Source organism: Equus asinus, chromosome 19 (assembly GCF_041296235.1).
Source record: "Equus asinus isolate D_3611 breed Donkey chromosome 19, EquAss-T2T_v2, whole genome shotgun sequence".
NCBI lineage: Eukaryota > Metazoa > Chordata > Mammalia > Perissodactyla > Equidae > Equus > Equus asinus.
Genome location: NC_091808.1, coordinates 28,184,753 through 28,205,489, shown reverse-complemented (window position 1 = coordinate 28,205,489; position 20,737 = coordinate 28,184,753). Strand labels below are relative to the sequence as shown.

The 20,737-nt window shown below is 39.6% G+C and overlaps 2 pseudogenes; one reads left to right on the top strand and one right to left on the bottom strand.

Moving 5' to 3' along the window:
- The first annotated feature begins 3,607 nt into the window (after nucleotides 1–3,607).
- LOC106839462 (olfactory receptor 8I2-like) lies at nucleotides 3,608–4,529 on the top strand (annotated as a pseudogene).
- A 9,465-nt stretch (nucleotides 4,530–13,994) lies between these two features.
- LOC106839463 (small ribosomal subunit protein uS15-like) lies at nucleotides 13,995–14,457 on the bottom strand (annotated as a pseudogene).
- Nucleotides 14,458–20,737: the final 6,280 nt, after the last annotated feature.

The window sequence follows — 20,737 nt, the reverse complement described above, 5'->3', positions numbered from 1 at the left end:
TATCACCTCTCTGGTACTTTTCCTCATAATGAATAATCTCAATTTAATCAGGAGAAAACATCAGGCAAACTTAAATTGTGGGACTTTCTACAAAATATTTGACGAATAATCTTGAAAAGAATCATGGTGGTGTAAGAAAAAGAAGAAAAATTAGGCAGTCTCAGATTTCAGGAGACTCAGGAGACATCATGACACTCATTGCAGCATGATATTCCGGATTGGATACTGGAACAGAAAAAGGACTTTTGGAAAAACTGGTGAAATTGAAGAAAATTTGTAGATTAGTTAATATTATTGTATCAGTGTAAATTTCTTAGTGTTAATAATTGTATTGTGATTACATAAGATATTAATATTCATGAAGCTGAGTGAAGTACATATAGAAACTCTGTAAGTCTAAAAATATCTAAATAAAAAGTTAAATATAGCTGATTAGCAAAAGTAAGTTTATAAGCGAATATGAATTCAATTGAGCAAGCATTTATTAACTGTCCATTGATCTTAGAGCATGGTCAACCACAGATCTTATGCTAATTACACATTGGTTGCCACTGTACCTATTAGCTCACCAAATATAAGAATACTAAAGAAAGACAAATTTTGAGTTTTGAAAGAGGCCATTAACTCCAAGTAATATGAAAGAAGAGACAGTATCATTCTCATCGTCGTAGTCCCACACAAAGCATAGTATCTGTCATTGAAAAGGTGCTTAATAAACATGTGTTGAAAGAATAAGTAAGAGAATGGACGGGAATTTGAGATTTCAGGTATACGGCCCAATTCTTTCAAAGTTTTATTTTCTCAAGATACATAGTAGAGGGGAAAAAATGTACTACTGTTTCTTTTGTCCTGATATCTGAATATGTTGATCATTAATAAGTGATATGGCACATCTATAATAGATTTTATTCCTTTTTTTAAATCTCTAATGTGACAAGCAGAATTAGAGATGTATTTTTTCTTCCCCAATGAACACTGTCTTGTCTCACCGCTGTAATACTAAATCTCTTTTAAAGGTAAGTAAAATAAGAGAATGCAACAATCACAGTAGAGAAATAATTTAATTTGACAAGTCTGTGAGATCCTTCTAAACTAGAGTTTGTCAAAGTGTTTCTCAATGATCCATGGACCTGAGGCATTTTGAAAAATTCGCTTTTGTGGGTTAATCTCAGACCTACTAACTTAGAATCTTTATAGGGTGTGGCCTAGAAAGTTGTTTAAAACAAACAAACAAACAAATGAAATAATACTCCTAGCTGACTTTTTAGAAGTACTGACCCATCAGTTCAGCATGAAACTGAGAGCCTGAGTCTCATTTTTCCTTAAGGTTTCTTGTTCTTTTTCCAGCCAATGATTTTGTGTATGTACCATTGAGCATAGTCAATTGAAAATCACTGAATGCCACTGTGTATTAACACTATTAAATCAGTAGATACGAAATCTCACTTGTTTTGCTGGGAGGGTGCTCCAACATCATGTGCCTCATACTTTCGTAAGGTTTTATAAAGGGTTTTTTATATATACATAAAGGTTATATATATAAGTCTGTGTATATACACTAATAATATCAAAATAAAAATGATTTTTAATACTGTATCCATTACATTTCAGTATGTCTATGGCCATTTAAACTGAAATCCACAAAAGTAAGGAATATGTATGTCTGCAGGTTCCCGCTGCAGATGTAGCCTAAGCAAATTAAGAATAGTCCTTGAGGTACAACTAAGACACAAATGTCAAGGGATCCAAGACATTAATTAACAAATTGATTGATATAAGTTTGAGAGTTTGAGGAAGAGATGTTGGTATAAGAAGACTGCTGAACACAATAGATTTCAGAAGACAATTCTTTGTCTATGACAGCTTCAGAAATACACTCAGAACCAAACTAATCCTGAACAGAAATCTGGGTTTGAGCTAAAAAATTCTATTTTAATTCTCAAGAATGTAAACAAACTATTACTTTGTTAATTTGGCTCTTATTTTTATCCTATTAATGGAGTGTAATATACACAATACCCAGAGCTGTCATCAAAACCATCGATATTTTTTTCATCAACTTCATGATATTAATAGGGATCCATTATGTAAGAAATAGAGCTCTGTGCCAACAGCAGAAGCAGCAGCAGCAACAATAAATTTCAAGCCATTATATTGACAATTCATAAGATTCAGAATTATAAATCAGGCAAATATAATTATATGCCAAAAATTAATGGTGAGTTTGGTGATTATTGCAGTGTTTTCTCCTCTTGTTGTCTGATCATCAACTTGAAAATAGATGAGAAATATCCGAAAAAGAAGAGGATTTTCTTTGGATGACTAAATCCAAGGTAAGTCTAATTTTATCATCCTCTTCTTCCAGTAATTCTCTATGGATGTGTTTCTCACACTGAGAAACTTTTCCTTTTTACATGCCTGTATCTTCTGGTAAGCCTTAAGAAAAGTGCCTTTAATTACAGGCAAGATACAATGCCTTCATCGACTAAATGTTTGTTAAACAAATGAATGGATAAATGAATAGAAACACTTGTGAACACCGGAGACACTGAATGATTAAGTATTCTCAGTATAGCATCAAGTACCTTTGGGTTACTCAAGTACAGTGTTAAATGTCTGAAACAAATGTGGATTCATATCACGCTAGTTTCATATTTAGTTATTTACCACATACTTATGTCAATTGAATTAGGCAAATAAATTCTCTAATTTCTAGTAAGATCACCTTATATTTTAGTTCTTTATTTTAAATATAACAAATCACATTCATTTTACTGTGTATAGGCTTGACTCGAAAACTACTGTTTGGCAATGAATTGGCTCTATCACCTGATGTCACAGATAACCATGTACTTTTTGTTGGAAACCAACACATGCACTAACCACACACAAAAAACAATTTTACTGTGTCATAGATTAAATTCCTCATTTGGTCTTAGCTCACGAATAGAAAGAAAGAGTACGTGATAAAAAAAAATATATAATGAATTTTAGCATTAACATGTAAGCAGGATGTTTCTTTCACATATAGACACACATATGTACACTTTACAAAATTTAACAAAGCTTTTTTGAGTCTAAAGAACTATGAACTGTGTTCATCTAAGATCTTAAGTTCCTAAAACAACCTTGTAAAGTAGTTATGTGTTGAAAAACTAAGACTGTCACGCAAAAGTATCATTAAATTCCCAAATTATGGAAGCTCCTTTCCTAAGTGACCTCTCTATTTTCTAAGGGTACCTAATTAATTCCAGTAGATAAATTTCTAAGTATATGATTTCTGGCCCAGTGATGTACTGGGGTAGAGGATGGTACATTTCAGGTGGAATCACTTCAAAATCATTCCAGACAAATATCTGTTACAGTGCTACCAGCTCCACACAACTGTGAACTTTGAAATTTTTCACGTCTCTCACTTCTATAAAAAATAAAAATCATGTATAAATTCTCAATTAAGTTGAAGTCATTAAATATTTGCTTTCCATCTGTTACTCTCCCATTATTGTAGTCTAAGTCACCTTTGAGTATCAGCTCTTTAGATATGAATTCTTCTCTAACTTTAATTATTGTTATTCAGCGGGTAAGTCAAAGTCCTGAGTTGATAAAAATGGCTGAGAGCAGTTTCACTGAGAGGATTCTCTTCATCCTCTCTGGACTTACAAATCACCCTGAACTACGAGTCAGCCTTTTCTTGATGTTACTCTATATTTGTTCACTGTTTTGAGGAACCTTGGACTAATCATGTTAATCAGAATTGACGCTCAACTTTATACATCTATGTACTTCTAGCCATTTAGCATCATTGAGATATTTTATTCCTCTACTGTAAAACCCCAGGCCCTGGTAAATTTCCAATATGAAGAGAAAACCATCTCCTTTGTCAGCTGCTTTATTCAAATGTACTTTTTTGTGGGTCTGTTTTGTAGTTGATGTTTTCTTTAGGGATCAATGGTCTATGATAGCTATGTAGCAATCTGCAATCCCTTGTGCCTGATGGTTAAGTCCCAGAAAGTGTGTAACTGACTGGGAGTTATGCCATACACCATAGGCTTCACAAATTCTCTGATATCCTTCTCTGTGATAAGCAGTTTGGCATTCTGTGATTCCAGCATCAGTCATTTTTTCTGTGACACTACAGCTCTTTTGGCACTGTCCTGTGTAGATACGTTCAGCATAGAAATAGTGATCTTCATTCTGGCTGGGTTCACTCTTTGTAATTGTTTCCACATCATCACTGTCACTTACGCTGCCATCATCTCAGCCATCCTCAGGATGCAGTCTGCAGTAGGCAGACTGAAAGCCTTTTCTACCTGTGTGCCTCACCTCATGGGTGTTAACTGTCTTCTTTGAGTCCCTGATTTTCACATATTTGAAGCCTGATAACACCATCCCTGACCCAGGCACAGGTGGCATCTGTGTTCTATACCATTTTCCTTCCAATGCTGCATCCACTGATCTATAGTCTGAGGAACAAAGATGTAAAAAATGCATGACTCCTGAGAGTCATGCATAGAAAACATTTTCCATGACAAATATATGCAAGTTACAATGAAAACAAACCTGGATGGTTTCAGGCAGTCAATTGTTCCAACAATTGGGAAAGCAGTAAACTCAAAACGCATAATACAAACTAAATGATAAATTAGAGTCTTCAAATTTGGGAGATGAATTATTATTTTGTTTGTTTATGTGGAATATGGAATCATTGTATTGGGAGTTTATTTCAATACTTAAGTTATTCATACATAGACACACATGAGTAAGGAGGTATCTGACCAGTGATGGAATCCATCCTGGAACAGCCATGTGTGAAACATCTCACTGAAACACATTAAACAATTACTAAATTTTCATATGGTTTCACCACTTTTCATATGGTTTAACATTCTGTTTTCTCAACAATCAAAAAATAGAATAAAATTAGTAGATTAAGACATAGTGACTCTCAAATGTTATTAACAACAACAAATGACAGCTGATAGTCTGAGAGCAAAGGAAAGAATACAGAATTGACAAAAGCCATGGGGGGCAGGAGGAAAGGGGGAGTGAGGTAATTTCAGTGAGGTGTAAACAGTAATGATGACAACAGACATAATATGTAACATGATAGTTAGTATAAAGAAATCAATAATGTAGATACATTTTGCCATAACAGTTAAAATTTTGATCATGTATTTGTGAAATGTGATATTTGATTACACGGAAAAGAGATGTGTTTATGAAGAGGAGTATGTACCCCATCAAAATCAGCAGTTTAATTTTTAAATAGCCATAACGTGCCTCCCTAAATTCAAAAATCTCATAAACTTTTAAATGTGTGTGCAGATAAGGAAGCACTAGCTGTAGCATAATTTCAGAGACATTTTGGAAGTGTATGTGGAGGTTCTTATTTGTCCAAATCAGGCAGAAAGACTTTAAGTCAACAGTGTTAAAAGGAGAAGCTGGGTTTTTAAAATTTATTTTTCCTCAAAAAGAGTTATTAATGTAAACTTCATTTAATGAACTCTCCCAGGCATTTGTAAAAAATTACCAAAGGACATATTACCTCAGCCTTTACAGTGCATGCGTCATTGAGCAGAGATCAAAGGAATGATGCAACACATTTAAAATGTGTGCTGAAAGGAACTGGAGTAACATTCTCCCAACAGCTCTCTTTGGGGATGACAGAGAGTCTCTCACTCATGTGCAATAAAAAAAGCTCTCCCTTAGCCCAGGTTATACTCCCCTCTTAGTCACATTGTGGTTTAAGGGATTGCAAATTTTCACTACAGCTAGGACAGTATAAGTAGAACCTACATTCAAAGAATGAACGAGGGTAGTAACACTTGCTTCTATGTCTTTAGGAAGATATTTGGAGAACACCGTTAACAAACTGCACTTGATGACATAGAGACAGAGCCTCCCTCAACAAATGTAAGAATGCTCTGTCTGAACACAGTGCATAAATGGTTGCTAGGGAAGCTTGTTCAAGGTGACACTTCAAACTTTCCTAGAGCCAAGACAGAATATATATCACTTCCTTGTGATGCGATAACAAGGAGGAGAAACACTCTTGCTCCTGCTCTTTGTGAAGATCTTGTATAACTCACGCAATATTGCACTTTACTTCCTTTGATTGAGTGCTCACCTGCAGAAAGGGAAAGAATTCTCCCACGGCACTCAGCAAGCACCTATCTCAAAAGGCAGATTTTCTGTCAGAGGTTTCAAACATTTGACTGCATCTGGGACAGAATATCTATTACATCCATCCCTTGAGATAACAAAGGCAAGAAACACTCTCCCATATAGGTCTTTAAGACACTCTTAAAGAACAGTTTTCAACCAGTGCTGTTTATAGCATTCAGTCAACCCCTCACTCACCTGTAATGATGTACACTGTCTCACTCCTGCTTTTAACTCACTGCTAGGAACATGTTCTTTTGGAGATTTCAATATTTTCAGTACAGCTTGGAAAGAATGCCTATAACACCCATTCAAGGAATGAATACTGGGTAAGAAAGCTCTAGCTTCTACATCTTTAGGAACACCTCAGGAGAACATTTTTAACAAACTGCACTTGAGGACATACTGACACAAGCTCCTTATCACACAATAAGAATGCTCTCTCTGAACATAGCACATAAGTAGCTGCTGGGGAACATTGCTCTATCTGAGATTTCAAACTTCACTAGAGCTGAGACAGAATATCTGTCTTGATATTGGCACGTCTTGATCATGGCAGACTATCCCTGCCATGAGCTCACAAGGAGGAGAAACACTTTTTCTTCTGGCTCTTTCTGAAGATCTTGCATAACTCATGCAATATCGCACTTTACTTCCTTCAACCAAGTGCTCACATGCACACATTGAAGTAATTCTCTCACAGCACTCAGCAATCACCTACCTGTAAAATCCCATTTTGTGTCAGAGGGTTCAAACATTTGACTGCAGCTGGGACAGAATATCTATTATATCCATCCCTTGAGATAACAGAGGCAAGAAACACTCTTCCTTCTTGTTCTTTAAGAACCTCTTAAAGAACAGTTTTCAAACAGTGCTCGTTATGGCATACACTCAGACATTAAGTCACATGCAAGGTTCGCTCTCTTATCCCAGGCTAAAACTCGCCTCGTAGTAACATATTCATTTCAAAGATTGTAATCTTTTCAGTACAGCTAGGATGGAAATCCTATAAGATACATTCCAAGAACCTGCACAGGGTAGAAACAAGCCTGGTTCTACCTCTTTAGGAACATTTCCAGAGATCATTTTTAACAAACTGCACTTGATGGCATACAGGCAGAATCTCCCCTAAATGCAATAAGAATGCTCTGTCTGAACGTAATGTATAAGTGCTGCTTGGGAAGCTTGTCCTGCGCAAGATTTCAAACTTCACTACAGCCAAGATAGAATATCTCTCTTTTCCATTCCATGAGATCACACAGAGGAGAAACACTCTTGCTTCTGGCTTATTATGAAGATCTTCACAGAAGTCATTCAATATTGTACTTCACGGCCTTCAGCCAAGTGCTCACCCACATACAGCGAAAGTGTTCTCTCACAGACCTCAGCTCACACTTTTCTCAAAAGGCACATTTTGTGTCAGAAGTTTCAAACATTTGACTACAGCTAGGACAGAATATTTATTACATCCATCCCTTGAGATAACAGAGGCAAGAAAGACTCTTCTTTCTAGATCTTTAGGAATCTCTTAAAGAACGTTTTTCACACAGCACTCTTTACTGCATGCATGTTATAAAGACGTTCCTAAAGACGTAGAAGGAAGAGTGTTTCTACCCTTTGTTCTTTCTTTGAATGAATGTTATAGACATTCTGTCCAAGCTGGAGTGAAAAGTGTGAAATGGTTTTAACAAAAACTTTCCCAGGTTAAATTAGTTTCCTGACAGATTTTCGCAATCATCTTCTTTATTATGTGGTTATCTTTTCTTTCCTGAAAACTCAGGCCACCGTGAGTTGTGGAATTTCCAAGTGATCCACCAAGGATTTGATGCTTCCTGGATTATTTGGGAGATAAATGTGCCTCTGTTGTCTCTCTGGGTCAACAGTGGAATTCTGTTCCTGGGAATGATCCCCTTTAACAAAACTTTGGTCACTTTGGCAGCCTTCTCTGTTCTGGAAGGGAAAGCTTCAGTGCACCCTGTGAAGGTATCTATGAGTTACTTGACATTCCCAGAGGCTCCAAGCATTATATTAAAGTCCACTTTCCAGTCCTCACAGGAGACTGCTCTTTGATGTTGAACCCCCTTGTTCAAGAAGGGTGACCCTGTCCTGGGATTGTTTTTGGCACAGATCACACATTTTTGGTGACTTTCTTAGTGGTCCATTGCAAATTAGGACAAATTAAATAGCTTTAGATCCATTTCAAGGTGGCATAACTTTCCAATAATGAGTGCTCTGATGGATTTGATTAACAATTTCTCCCAGAAGGGCTTCAGGTACCAGGATGAGTCCTTCTGAGTTAGTGATTTACTGAGTACTGAGTTACTGATTTCCAGCCTGGATGCTCCAGAGAAGAAAAGTCAAATCTCCATTCTCTGGCTCTGTCTAAATCTATCTGTGTGTAGCTAGGCTGGAATATAGCAAAGTCAACTTGGAGAACTAAGGGAACCAATAGTGCCTTGAAACTCAGTCCTAGCAGCAGTCTTCACTGCCTGATCAGCCAGTTGATTGCCTCTGGTTTCCAAAGGTTTCCCTTTCTGATGTTGAGGGCTGTGTATGATGGCTACTGCCATGGGTAATTAATGGCCTCTAATAAGGTCAATATTTCCTGGGAGTATTTTATGTCCCAACTTATAGCAGTCAAGAGTCCCCTATCTTTCCATATGGCCCCAGGGGCATGGACCACTAAAATGGCATATTTCCGGTCTGTACTCTGTTGTCTTTAACTATTTGAAGAGCCTTAGTTAGGGCCATAAACTCAGCCTTTTCAGCTTAAATATCTGGAGGTAGAGCCTTTGCTTCCATGGTGTCCTGTAGGGTGACAACTGCATAACCTGCTCAACATTGCCCCTGATCCATGAAGCTGCTTCCATCAGTGAACAGTTCCAAGTCTGGCTGCTCCAACAGTTGGTCAGTCAAATCAGGTTGGCTTGAGAACACCTGTTCAATGGTCTGAAGACAATCATGAAAGGGAGTCTATTTGACTTGGTAGGTAGGAGGGCTGCAGGGTTTAAGGTAGAAATAGCCTTTAAATTTATCTCTGTCTTGTCTAATAAAATAGACTGATCTTAAGGTTAGCTGATATCCTCCTTTCTGTTCTAATAAAGGGAGGGCACAGTGGGGAGTGTGCACCATGGTGGGCTGCTCCAATGTGAACTTTTCAGCTTCTTGTAGTATGTCACGGGCGGTGGCAATGGCTAAGAACCAAGGTGGCTAACCTTTGACTGATCCAACTGCTTAGTAAAATAGGCCATGGGCATCCTGCTGGGCCTGAGGTTCTGGGCCAGGACTCCCAGACTAAGGCCCTGATTTCCTTTACAAAGAGATCAAAGGGCTTTCTCAAATCTGGGAGTCCCAAGGCTGGGGCAGTTAATTTTTCTTTAACTTGATTGAACACATTCTGGCACTCTTGTATCCACATCAAAGGCTTGAGGTATCTTCCCTTTAAGGCCTCAAATAGAGGTTTTAAAATTAACCTGAAGTTGAGTATCCAAATTCGACAGAAGTCTGCCATTCCTAAAAAATCCACGCAATTGTCGATGGATAGTAGGAGTCGCAACTTGAGTGACTGCTTCCCTCCTGTCTGGGAACAGGGTTCTCTGGGCTTCTGATATTCAAACCCTAAGTAGTTAACAGTATTTTTAGATATTTGTGACTCTATCTATCTAGAGATAACATCAGATCCCACAAGATTACCCTTTGCCTTCCATTTTTTATACCAATTGCATGTCCAGGTTGTCACCTGTGCTTCTGCTCAACCAGCCACAGGCCAGAGGTTCCCACAACTCCCCTCATTTGGATTTGATTAAGCCATTTTGATAGAGCACCTCACAGAACTCAGGAAAACATTTTACTTAGTAGCCAGATGGAGGGGATGCATAGAGCAAGACATGTGGGAGAAGGATGTGGAGCTCCCAAGCTCTCTCTGGGCATGCCGCTCTCCCCAAATCTCCCTGTGTTCACAACCCAGAAGCTCTCTGAACCCCATATTGAACTCAATCTTCAGCCCCTCTCCCCTCCTTGTAGGTGTAGGGAAGGGGATGTGGCTGAAAGTTCCAACCCTCTAATCACACAATTTGTTCCCCTGGATAGAGCCTCTACCCTTAGGGGCTTTCCAAAAGTCACCTTATTTACATAAATTCAGGTGTGATTGAAAGGGAAATCTTATGGATAGCAAAGGACACCATTTTCACTTTTATAATCTGGAGTTATTTCAGGAACTGAGGACAAAAGTAATTGTTATAAAAAAAAAAAAGATGTCCTTTTGGCTCTTATATCAGAAATTACAAGGGTTTTAGGAGCTTTGTGCCACAAATGAAATGAAGGTAGTTCTGATTATAAATCACAAAGTCACACCAACCTATCAAAATTCCTGCTGAAGGCAGGGAAGTGTGATCAGACATCACCTGGGGGTGGTGGGGGATCAGGATCCAAAAGCATCTTTTAAATCCAGCACTGTATAGCATTGACAGCCGTAATGTCTTCAACAAATCTATATTCCCATTTCCAGCCTTTTAATGGGTAAAATGGGTATGTTCCATGGGAATCTCCTTGGCCTGATCAATCCTTGTTCTAAAAGCCTATTGATTACAGGAAAGAGTCCTCTTATGGCTTCTGGGATCAAGGGGTATTGTTTCACCAGGGGCAGTGATAGGGGAATCTCTTCTTTCTTAGGTACTGGTATATCTTGCAATAGGGCCATGAGCTCAATTCCCCAACTTTTAGGGGCTTGGATCTCTATCTTGTTTCCAGCTTATTGGGGCCACTAACTTAGGTAGCATGTCCCTCCCTAGAGGAGGAACAGGGCAGTCTGGTACATACAGAAAAGAATGCTTCTGTGTTTAGATCCTATTTCACAAGTAAGGGGCTCCAGAAATCTTTTGATCTCTCCTTTTCCTGATACCTCTTTTATGTCGTCAGGAACTATAGACAAATTTTGGCGATTCCAATGGATATATCTGTAGTACTTTGAGATATGAAATAGTGTCAGGGCAGGGAGAATCCCCTTTCTTCCCTTTTAGGTTCTTATGGCTGGTCTAATAGTAAAATTGACACAAGACCAGATTAACAGGAGAAAAACCCAGTTTAATACATACTTTTTGGAGACCATAAAGAAATAATGCTTAGAGAGTGAACAAAACAGGCAGGATATATATCTTTTACATCAAGAAGCAAATTTGTGAAAAATTGGCAGGACAAAGAAACTTAGGTGTGGGGCAGGTAATTATTGGGGAATTTAGGATGAGATAGTAAATTAGCAAGGTTTGTTTATGCAGCTTCTTGGCCCTCAATCCCCTAGCTCTGGTGATAAGGATGCAGGGAGAACACCCTTCACATGGGAGATTCATTTTCTGCTTTCAGGGGAACAGAGACAGGAGGGTCAGCAAGCCCTTTTAGCTACACAAGTAACTTCAATTCAAAATAGCCAATATGTCATTGTGGGATATTTTGGGGTGGTCTGCCCTGGGCCCCAACAACAGGTATTAACTGTACTGCCCTGGGCCTTAGGGTTTATAGCCAAAGGCAGTCCCATAGCCTCTGGGAAGAAACGCAGAGAGATTGTCCTCAGGGCCTTGTTGGACCTCTCCTAATTTAGAGCAGTCAATAGGTGGCTGGCTTACTACTTGTGTGGCTTTCAAAAGCAGACTCCAAAAATATCCTAACTTTTCTTGATCATCAGAGTTATTGGGATTCTACTCAGGGTTAGTCCCCAGCACAGCCTTCTCATTAGGCCCAAGGAAATATTTCTTCTGACTCCAGCCTGGTGTCCAGCTCACAGCAAAGCAATTAGGTGCCCAGCTCCTCCCACCACTGCCACTGCCATGCTGCTCATGGCCCCTGGGCCTAACATAGAGGAGCCCACATGCCCTAAGGCCACCCCTCCCACCACCACCATCACTACTACTGTTGGGGTCACTCCTGCTGCCATGATGGGGCAGGGAGCACTGGGCCACCCCATTCCGCCTTCTGAGCCACCTTCCAATCTATGCCACATTCCCCTCTGGACCACCACCACTACCAATAACTCTGAGAACATGCCCATTTCAATCAAATCAACCAACTTACACACACACACACACACACACACACAAGCCAGATACACCCAAACAGAGAGGAATCCAACTCCTGCAGGTCAAAAACAAAAGATGAAGTCCAACAATCTCCTAGATCTTTCCCAAATGAGGATCCCTGCTTTCATGCATTCAAAATGCAAATGGAGATACAGAGATTGGTGACTGGGAGAGTTGTATTGACTCACCAAATAAATGCAAAACTGACTCTTGCAGGACGAAAACAGAAGGTGAAGTCCGATAATCCCTTGGATCTCTCCCAAATGAGGGACCTTCTTTTCCAATGAATCACTCACACAAAATGCAAATGGAGAGGCAGAAAATTCATGACTGCACATGTCATGGTGACTCAACTGACAAGACTCACATATAAGACAAAAGCATACCCACAAACAAAAACTGAAGTCCAAAGTGTTTCTCCACTCCAAGGGAGCATTGTGCCTAGGGCAGCAGACACCCTAGCCAGAAGGGAGGAGCCTCATGGGAAGTATCCCAGGTGAAGACTTACCCACAGCCTCTGGGGACCACCAACCACTGGAACTCTCACCAGGACCATCCAGCCACAGGCACAAGACTCCTGACTGGCTTGCCAAAATTGATACTGAAACTCTTAATCTCAAGTTTGTGTGCCTGATGCACAGGAAGCCAACACTGAGACATCAATGCTTAGAAATGGAGAAAGATTTATTCAAACTGTCAAAAAGAGTAGGTGGGAGCCTGGGTTCCCTCAAATCCACCTCCCTAAGAACAGAAACAGGGGTATTTTATGGAGCTAAGGGACTTGGTAGGAGGAGATTTGGGGAAACACATGTCACTCCCAATTAGTCCCTGGGAAATCTGACTTCTGGACTTCCAGGGCTGCTGAGGACCTGCCATTAGGTGATCACAACCTCCCCAAAGGTACTCTCTTTCTTCTGCAAAGCAAACTCATAAATCCTCTGGAAAACAAGCTCAGAACCCAAGTCACCCCTCAAGCTGAAAAGGAAAAGCAGCAAGTTGGTTTAATATCTACAGTACCCCTCATGTACCTGGTTTCATTTCTCCTCCTTTTTCTCACCCCCTAATCTCCAGGGAGTTCTTTATGAAAATTCCCATAAGTGTCTGGAACCTTCTGGACAGCTCAGGCTCATATACGCCCCAGGCTGCAGAAAGTGTGTGTCTGGTGCTCAGAGGAGAAGTTGCACTTGAAGTCCAGGTTTTAACTCATCTGTGTATAGGTATGAACTGAAGCTTAAGAATCAGTGGGCAAAATAAGGGAGGGAAAGTAGGGATGGAAGAGAGGGCACTGGTGAAGGGAACCTGAGGTTTAATTGTAGGGTAGTGGAATTCAAAATGTCTCTCCCCATATTTCATTTTTTAAATCAACAGTTGGTTTAGTTTTCCAGGCCAGCTCTCATAACATGACATAATATGGCCAATTTATACTATTTAATGCACCAAAGCAACAAAACCCTCCTTATGACATTGTATCTCTTTGTTCTGGGTTCCAGTAGGGGATTTCAGAAACTCACTTTTCTCACAACCCCAGAAATAAAAGTCCTCCCTTCTGAATCTCACTAATAACCCCACTTACATGGACCTAACTTTCTCTTGTGTCTTGATGACAGTGGCAGATGATGGGGCACTGAGGCTTCCTGGCATGGGCTGAGCAGGAAGAGAAAGAACCACATCTGGAGTGGGTGGGAAAGAAGAGATAGCAGGAGCAAAAAGCCAAAGCCAGACTGGGGCTGTGGTTCTCTTTTATTTTTCTAGTTAAACAATGATTTATTGCTTGAGTACATAGACAAATCTATGCAACCAGGGAGAGGCTGTGGATGACTCATATTTCTAAGTGAAGGAGAGAACTTGTCTAGTCTTATAATATCTAACCAACTGGTGAATATGGTTCTCAATCAGAATCAGATGGAATTTAGCATCCTTATCCTTTCTGTTCCTCTCAAGATGCTTTCAAACTTCAACAGCTTTCTTAAGTAAGACTTAAGACCTTTAATCCTTTGTAATTAAGAATTCTCAAGATTTTATTGCCTATCAGAAAGCACACTTGTGTAGTTCCATGTGAGTTTCTCAGTACCACATCAATTTGTGAGGGGGTCAGGCCCTTATTAGCTAGTTTGTAGATCTACTCTTTTGTGTCATCATATATTAACTTCAGCCAGGTGGAGATGCTGTGGTGGAAGGGCAGAGCCTACTGGAACAAGCCCTTCCAAGAAGCATGCATGTGACCCATGATGGCAGTGTTCAGGCAGCAAAAAGAGCCCCAGGGCTGTGGTTCTTAAGAAAAACTGGCTCCACAGGGGGCTGGGCAGAGCACTTCTGTTTTTCCTACAAGGTTTACAAAAAATAATCTATATTATCAATGATTCTTTCCTTTACTCAATTTCATTTCTGACTCTGTGTCTCCATTCACCTATACTAGCAGATAAAAAGCATCACATCAGGTCCTCTTGGGTTTCTTGTCCCCTCATCTCTCTTCTTCTTTAATCCATCATCTATGGTTCTGGGTCTTAAGCAAGGCATTGGAGGTGGGAAGGAGCATATGGTCCTGGTCTAACTGCCGCCTCAGGAGAGAGATGCTCACACATCCTGCTCCTTGGCCAATGTTTGGAGTACAGGAACTTTTTCATAAGGTGGCCACTTCTGCCTTGATCTGTTCACACATGTGTGGCCATAGCTACGGCAGTGGACTGAATGTTTATGTTCCTCTCTCAAATTCACGTGTTGAAATCTTAACCTCCAAATGATGGGATTTGGAGCTGGGGCCTTTAGGAGGTGCTTAGGTCATGAGGGTGGAATGCTTGTGAATGGGATTAGTGCCCTTAAAAAAGAGGTCCCAGAGAGCTCCCTTACCCCTTGCACCATGGGAGGACACAGTGATAAGATGACTATGAACCAGGAAGTGGGACTTCACCAAATACTGAATCTTCTGGTGCCTTCACCTTAGACTTCCCAGCCTACAGAACTGGAATTGTTTCTGTTGTTTATAAGCCACCCAGTTGATATTTTGTTATAGCACCCCAAATGTACTCAGACAGGTACACTTAGTTTGACCTGCACATTTGAGCCAATTAAAAATTAAGAGTTTTTAACTTAAACTTTGATGTAAAAAAATCAAAAGAGGGGCCAGCTCCATGGCCAAGTGGTTAAGTTCATGTGCTCCACTTTGGAGGCCCAAGGTTCCACCAGTTCGGATCCAGGCCTCAAACATGGAACCACTCATCAATCCATGCTGAGGCAGTATCCTGCATAGAATAACCAAGAAGGACCTACAGCTAGAATACACAACTATATACTGGGGGGCTTTGGAGAGAAGAAAAAAATATCAAAAATTCTGGCAACGCTGGGCCCCTACTCCTGTTGGGCAGCAACAGGCAGACCCTGAGTAAGAGCTGCTCCAGGATGCCATGGCCCACCACTCCTCCTAGTCTTTTATAACCATTGTGCTTCCCTCCTTTATGTTACTTCTCTAGCCCCTGTAGGTCTCTGAGCTGCAACTCCTGGCCTAGATACATCTATTTTCTGGAATCTTACCTATTCCTACCCATCATCCCTGCCCTGCCAGCCAGCTACTGAGAACAGTATGTGGGTTATTTCTGCTCTATGAACTTAAAAGAGCTCTGTCTCCCTCTGATAGCCTCCCGCTTTCCCTCCCTCATCACCTCAGTCAAGTGGCATCTTTGCCTAGTCTGGAGGAGACTCTTCCTTCTTCTTTCTGCTGAATAAAACATTTTGTTTAAGCCCATAAGAAATTCTCTCCCCCTGATGGCTTATGCTTTTGGAACATAAAAGCCAGAAAGACTGGAAAGGCTTTTTAAAAAAAATTTCTGTTACATTCCTTCAGGAAATGAAGGACAGAAACTGCTCAAATAAAGGGAAGAGAAAAGGAGGGAAAAACTCCACTGTAAACTAACATATAATAATATGATACAGCCATGATTACTTATTTAACAAAATAATACATGCACATTTTGAAAGTTCAAAGATTACAGAGGTGACATATTGGGAAAATGATGAGTATATCCAGATATCCTACCACCCAGAGATGACTACTTTTCACTTATTCTTTCAGAGTTGCTACTTGTAATTTTTTTCAGAAATAAGATCATGTCCCTATATTGTTCTATAGCTTGATTTTTCCCCCTTAACAATATATTGAGAACACCTTTCCATGTCAGTCCATACTGATTTATCTCATTGCTTTTATTGGCAGCAAGATTCTTCGTGTATGATTGAACTATTTATTTCTCCAATCCCTAGTGATGGATCTTTTGGTTGTTTTAAATTTTTATTATAAGTCTTTACAAAACTTGTACAAGTCCTGGAAGAGGATCTGCTGGGCCAAGGAGCACGTACATTTAAAATTTTGGTAGACATTGCCAATAAACCCTCCAAATTCTACCGTGTCAGTAGCAATGAATTAGAATTTCAATTTTCTCTGCAGCCTCTCCAGTATTCAGCTTTATCAAGTAAAACTGATTTCAGTCATACCTTGCTATTAAAAATATGATTGAGGGAGTCCCCGTGGCCAAGTGATTAAGTTCACATTCTCCACATCAGTGGCTCAGGGTTTCACTGATTTGAATCCTGGTCACAGACATGGCACCACTCATCAGGCCATGCTGGGGTGAGGTCCCACATGCCACAACTAGAAAGACCCACAACTAGAAAGACCCACAACTAAAATATACAACTATGCACTGAGGGTATTTGGGGAGAAAGAGCAGAAAAAAAGATTGGCAACAGTTGTTAGCTCAGGTGGCAATCTTTAAAAAAATAATTACAATATGAATTTCTGCCTTAGAATCTAGTAAGTATATCCATGACATTGGAAATTTTCTTTAATAAGATTTTTGATGTATTTCACTTAGTGAAAAATTAGCAGGAAGAAGAAACAGGGATGAGGAAGCTACAGAGATTGAATCTAGCCTGGGTTTACAGATGAGGCCAGCACCAAACCAAGTGAAGCAGACCAAGGGGGTGTGCAATTTGAGAAAATCAGAGGGAAAAGAAAGGCAAGGGAGACATATGTTTATGGGGGCACCAGTCAATAGGGGAGAAGAAAGGTCAATTTTGCTGTGATACCATCTTTACACTTGTTAAGTATCAAATACACGTCCAAAACCTAGTTTCAGGGAATCTCTAGTGATTATTAAGCAAATTCTAGCATAGCAAGAGAGAAGGTATCAAAACGTTACATTGGGCCATATGTGTCAGCAGCTGGCAGATGGAGAGATTTCTCTCTCAGAAATGAAACAGAAAAGAGAGAAAAGAAATGTTACTAAATTCAACTTATCTCTCAGATCTAAGTTTAAAGCTAGAGACGTGTTCTCAAATACTCCAGATCAGACGGGGTCTCTGGAAGCTACTATTGTATCTCTCTATTCTTCACCTTTATAGAACTCTTCACAATTTGTGATCATTTTATTAATATTCACTTCTCTATTCAACCACCAGGTCTAACATTGTGTTCCCATTGTCTGGTATAGGGCCCCACATATAGTAAGTGTTAATGAATATTTGATGAATAAAATAAAGAAGAAAGAGAATGAGAGAGGGGGCAGGGGAGGTGGAGAAAAGGGAAGGGGAAGGAAGAGCAGAGGGTAAAGGAGAGCAGGGGAGAGGAGAAAAGAGAAGAGAAAGAAAAAAAAAGAGGAAAGTGGCCTCCCCCACCCTTACCACTCTGGTAACCACTAATCTGTTCCCCTTGTCCATGTGTTTGTTTATCTTCCACATATGAGTGAAATAATCATGTTTGTCTTTGTCTGACTTATTTTGCTTAGCATAATACCCTCAAGTTCCATCCATGTTGTTGCAAATGACATGATTTTGTCTTTTTTTTATGGTAACTAGTATTCCACTGTATATATATATATATATATATCTTCTTTATCCTTTCACTCATTGATGAGCACTTGGGTTGCTTCCACATCTTAGCAACAGTTAACAATGCTACAATGAACATAGATCTGCAAAACTCTCCTTGAATTGTTGATTTCATGTTCTTTGGATAAATACCCAATAGTAGGATTTAAAACAGCCATTAACAGAACTAAAAGGAGAAAGTGACAGCAACACAATAACTGTAGGGGACATCAACATCTCACTTATGTGAATGGATAGATCATGCAACAGAAAGTCAACAAGGGAAAAATGGCCTTAAATGAAACACCAGACCAGATGGACTTAATAGACATATATAGAACATTCCATCCAAAAACAGTAGGATATACATTCTTCTCAAGTGCATATGGAACATTCTCAAAGATAGATCATATTTTTGGAAACAAGACAAGTCTTAATAAATTTAAGAAATTTGAAATCTTATCAAGCATCTTTTCTGACCACAATGATATGAAACTAGAAGTCAGCTACAAGAAAAAAGCTGGGGAAGTCACAAATACGTGAAGACTAAACAACATACTCCTGAACAACCTTTAGCTTTAGAGCAAGGAGAAATTTTTAAAAAGGCTAGAGAAAATGAAAAGGAAAACATAAGATACTAAGTCTTATGACATGCAACAAAAGTGGTACTAAGAGGAAACTTTGTAGCAATACTGGCCTACCTCAACAAACAAGAAAAATCTCAAATAAGTGACGTTATACCACTCCTAAAAGGACTAGAAAAAGAACAAACAAAGCCAAAAGTCAGTAGAAGGAGGGAAATAAAAATCAGCACAGAAATAAATGTCCTAGCTTCTTGATGTGAACAGTCTTCAAGATCATTGTGTTGCTAAGCTTTAGCTATCAGACATGGGGTAGAAAACTATCATATTTGAAAACCCTACAAGTTATCAGTAAGGGTGTTCTTTATAAAATATCCAGCTGGCCTTGCATTAGTTTAAGCAGAAAAGCTGAGCAGGTACTAGGCCTGGGACAAAATTTAGAGATCAGCTCTATAATTTAAAAAATATATTTGGAAAATCAAACACATACAGAGGAAAGTACATTCTAGATTTCTCTTAACTATTTTTTTTAGTCTAGGTGACTCTAACTAAACATAGGATAAATATCTACCAGTAATATTTATAAATGAAGGAAGGTCACATTCTCTGAATACAAAATACAAAAAAACCCCTGTAACCTCTGATGGAAAAAGCCACTTCAGCTTTTGTTGACTTTCTCATGAGTTAATTAAATTTATTGAGTTATTGGTTTCAAAGGACTGAAATTAGGTGTTGTAGATACAAATAAATGTTTAAAATGGTTTATATGATTATTGTTTGAAATCTAATTGGAAGACTGAATTTAAATACAAGAAAGTTGAATAACTTTACAAGACTGGAATATGAGAATTTATTATCATTAAGAAAAGAAAGGGAGGTGATGTCAGCATAACAGTGGTGTAAATTGTTCCCTTTGCCTCTTCATTATAAGTTACAACTAATTGGACACCCATACCAAGGGAGGATTGCCTAAACATCACAACAGGACACAGAGATCCATGAATCCATACATGTGAAGGTGGGTGGACTGGATCCCCAGGAGGCAATGGAACTAGTGGAGCAGCCCCTTCCCTCTCCCATGTGACCATGATCCAGGGTGTGGATCCTCATGCACTTGCTATTGTGACGGTGAGCAGAGGTGGTAGGAGCAGGAAAAGGACTCTGCTCCCTAACAGCAGTGGCAGGTGGAACCTGCAACAAGAGACATTGGGAACTACAGCAGAATTGATTATCCAGCCACCAGTAGTGTCACCACTAACATCAGCTGCACAGCAGCAGAGGCTGCATACAAGTGCCTGGGTCCCCAGGCCACCAGCAATGACAATGACACCAGTGAACACAGCAACCCCAGCAGTGGTGTAACTAGCACCCACAGGCAACCCAGGAACAGTGCATGTGATGCATGGGCAGCAACATCCAAGTCTGTGGAGAGCCAGTGGAGGAACATGAGACCAGGAGACCCTGGAAGCAGAAGAAGTCCTTGTAGCCTGGTGACCCCAGTGACATTTGAGACTGCAGTGACATCATAAGCAGTAATGCACCAGCAACTTCAGAGGCACAAGGCAGCAGAAGGAAGGCACTGACAACACTTCTAGCAGAGGCAATGGAAGGTGAAAGGTACAGGTTCTTGAATAAACCAGAAGCAGCCCCAAACCAAAGCAACAAAAGGCATACCTAATTAAGAAAAGGTGGCTACTACCACAAATGTGGCAACAGAGGATCAATTCATCAAGCACCCTGAAGAACTACAGTAACACAGTGGAACAGTGACACAATGACAATTCTCCAGAAACTAAACATGAAGTCATAGAAGATTACAGTCTAACTGACAGAGAATTCAAAGTATCTGTCATAAAGAAACTCAATGAATCACAGGAAAACTTATAAAGACAGTTCAATGAGTTCAGGGATAAAATTAATGAACTGAAATAGTACTTCACTAAAGAGATTAAAACTAAAAAAATACCAAACTGAAACTCTGGAGATGAAGAATAAAATTAACAAGATGAAAAATAATGTAGATAGCATTAAAAATACAGCAGGCCATATGTAGGAGAGAGTTAGTGA